The following is a 3,177-nucleotide window of genomic DNA, read 5'->3' as shown; positions in this document are numbered from 1 at the left end:
ACAGTCGAGCGCTGCGTGATTTCGTATTCGGATGAGGCTGGGATACACCCAGAGCAGTATAAACCAGGCCCTACCTCCTGTCTCTTGCTGGGGCATCCCTCAGGTCTGTGCCTTCTACTCAAGCCTTTACTGAGCCCAGCTTTTGTCAGGAGCCCAAGTGCCTACCGGGATGGCAGGAGACCTGTCTCTCGTGGTCACGGTGGCAGACATTTCTATTGGTTGTGCTGAAACAGCTCTTCTGAGATCCTCCGGCCACCCTTGCTCCAACCTGAGGACAGACCTACCGTTCCTTTCCTAGGAGGAGGATCAATCCATGGTGCATTTTATGACAATCCTGTCCCCAGGAATGCACGGAAGGTTATCAGCTGAGTGAGGGGAAGTGCCTCTGTGTCTCTGTGTCCCTGTATCTCTGTCTGCTCACAGTGCCCTGCCACCGGCTACTGAACAAGAAAAGTGCTATTCACCATGCTGTGTGTTTTGCAGATGTGTAGGTGATGGTCTTGTGGCTCATGTGTGGGCTTTGTGCTGGGATGGTGAAGGGCTTATAAATACCTCATCAACATGTATTCGAGATGGCCTGGTGCCACACAGACTTGATTCATGAAGGCATCAAGCCTGCACACTGGTTTGGAAACAACTTGGTTTTGATCAGTCACACTGCATGCATGACTCACTGCTGATCTCTGGGTGGTTTTTTCATTTTAGATTTATTCACCCAGTGTCTTGCTTAAGCTGAAAAATACATTTATTTCACTAGAATATTCTCAGATTCTTTGTTTTCACACATCCAGTTGTTTAATTCCTTTAAAAATCATTTTGTGTTTATAATGCCTCCTAATATCGATCATCTCTAGGTTCCCAGTGGCCTGAGCCATGCACCAGATTTGATGTAGGAACTGTTCCACCAAAAGAAATCCCTTTGCCATAATATCTTTTGAGGAAAATATTATTCTTTAAGGCTCTAACAGTAAATCGTAGAACAAAGCATGGAACATTTATTGTAGTTAATACATGTTCATGCAAAAAGAAATGATATTTTCATTAAACAATGTTGATTTTAATAACTTTTACTAATGTGAATATTATTACTCATAATTTAAGTAACCAAATAAAACCAGTTATTTATTATGAAGTTTGAAAACTATTTACACTGTCTCTCAATTAGAGGTAGCTTTATTAGAAGACTGAAGGGTATTTAAAAGATGGAAAAATACCCATGATGACACCATCATTTTTATTAACTAAATATCAAGAACTGTGCAGGGTTAAGATTTAACCCTCTGCAAGCTGTCAAGTTAGCATGAGGTAGTTTGTGGATGCTGCCAGAAGACAGGAGACTCCCCCAGGTTCAGAGACAAAGAACTTCTTGCCAGCACAGCAGGCAGCTTGGGGTTCATGTTCATGTTGGTTCCTGAGTTTCTTTCCTTTTGCTGTTGTAACAAAGGACCACAGACTCAGTGGCTTAAAGCAATACACATTCATCGTCTCACTGTTCTATTGTGCAGAAGTGCAAAGTCATTGTCAGTGGGCTAAAACCAACGTGTGGCCGAGGCTACGTTCCACACCGAGGCTCTAGGGAGGGATTCGTCTTCCTACCTTTCCCAGCTTGCAGAGGTGTTCACACTCCTTGGCCCAGGGCCCTGTGTCACTGTGACCTCTGCTGCCACTTTACATCTCTGTCTCTGACTATATAGATATAAAGGAAGACTCTTCTACATCTGGTATGGACCCTTTTTCCTAAATGGACATTGTATCTCTATTTATGTGCAGATTAAAACCCCTTCCCTCCAGGGTGTGGTGGCATCAGCTCACAAGGTTACCACTCTGGGCTTTAAGTGTCCTCTTTGTATTGTCACCTGGGAACTTCTCTTTCCATAGTTAGCTCTGTGTTACATTTGTTGTTGTATTTTACCCGGCATTACTGAAAGTTTTACTTAAAAGGGATCCTAATTAGCTCTGTTTACCTGTTTCCAGAGCTGAAAGCTTCAGTTCTAGAGTATCTGTTTGATTTCTCTTAAAAATACATTCCAGTATATTTCTCTGGTGAAAGTCTTTACCCTGTTGTCTATTCTCCCATAATTTCCTTATTTTCTTGAATATATTAAAAGTATTTTATAGCCTTTATTGGTAACTCTGATGCCTACATCACCTGGGGGTTTGCATCCTTTGTCTAATGTTTCTTATTCTCATATTATCCGTTATATAGTCTTGACATGTTGCATGTCTTGAAATTCTTTATTACATGGCAGACATTGCAAATGAAAAATCCATATGTTATTTTCCGTGAGAGGTTTTCTACCTTCCTGTTAGGCAAACAGGGTGAGGGACTGATCATGTCGCTCCAATCAGGCGCTGAGGTGGATCAGGACTGAAGTGCCTTTTTTCTTAAAACAGCTTTGAGGTATACTTGGCAAAGTAATTTTCACACGTATAAAGTGTACAGCTAATACGTTTTGACATAAGTATATCCCCAAGAAACCATGACCACATTCAAGAGAGTGAACATACCCATCACCCACAAAGCTTCTCTCCTGCCATTTGTTGTCCCTCCCTCCCTCCCCATCTCTTCCCCTGGAAACCATTGATCTGCTTTCCATCACAACATATTGGTCTGCATTTTCAAGATCCTTGTATGAATGGATTAATGCAGTATCTACTCTATGTTGTCTGACTTCTTTCATTCAGTGTAATTATTTTGAGAGTCATCTGTGTTGCTGTATTAATAGCTTATTTTTCTTATAGCAGAGTATTGTTTAGTGCTGAGTTTTTACTGAAGAGTTTGTTGTGAGCAGTGTTTGGATAGACCATCATTTGTTTCTCCATTTACTTCTTGATGGATGCATGGGTTATTTACAACTTGAGCTATTATAAATAAAATTGCAGTGAATATTTGGTTACAAGTCTTTATATGGACATATGCTTTTCTTTTCTAAATCACCAGATGAGGAATATCTGGGTTATATGGTAGATAGGTATTTACCTTTTTTAAAGAAACTGTTAAAGACTTTTCCAAAATGGTTGTACTATTGTAAATTCCTTGTGGTGTGTATCAGCTCTGGTTGCTCTACTTCCTTACCAGCACTTTGTAAGGTCGGTCTTTCTAATCGTATTCATTCTTGTATGTATGTGTACTAGTATCTCACTGTGGTTTTTAAAAGCATTTCTCTAATGACTAAT

The 3,177-nt window shown here is 40.4% G+C and overlaps 1 long non-coding RNA gene across 1 annotated transcript; it reads left to right on the top strand.

The window, feature by feature from the left end:
• The first annotated feature begins 24 nt into the window (after positions 1–24).
• LOC135320651 (uncharacterized) lies at positions 25–2,656 on the top strand. Its single transcript, XR_010379906.1, has 2 exons — positions 25–487; positions 855–2,656. It is a non-coding gene; the product is annotated as an uncharacterized LOC135320651 (long non-coding RNA).
• The last annotated feature ends 521 nt before the right edge of the window (positions 2,657–3,177 follow it).

Source organism: Camelus dromedarius, unplaced genomic scaffold, assembly GCF_036321535.1.
Source record: "Camelus dromedarius isolate mCamDro1 unplaced genomic scaffold, mCamDro1.pat HAP1_SCAFFOLD_37, whole genome shotgun sequence".
Taxonomy (NCBI): Eukaryota; Metazoa; Chordata; class Mammalia; order Artiodactyla; family Camelidae; genus Camelus; species Camelus dromedarius.
Note: the sequence above shows the minus strand (reverse complement) of the source record. Positions and strands in the feature narration are given on the sequence as shown.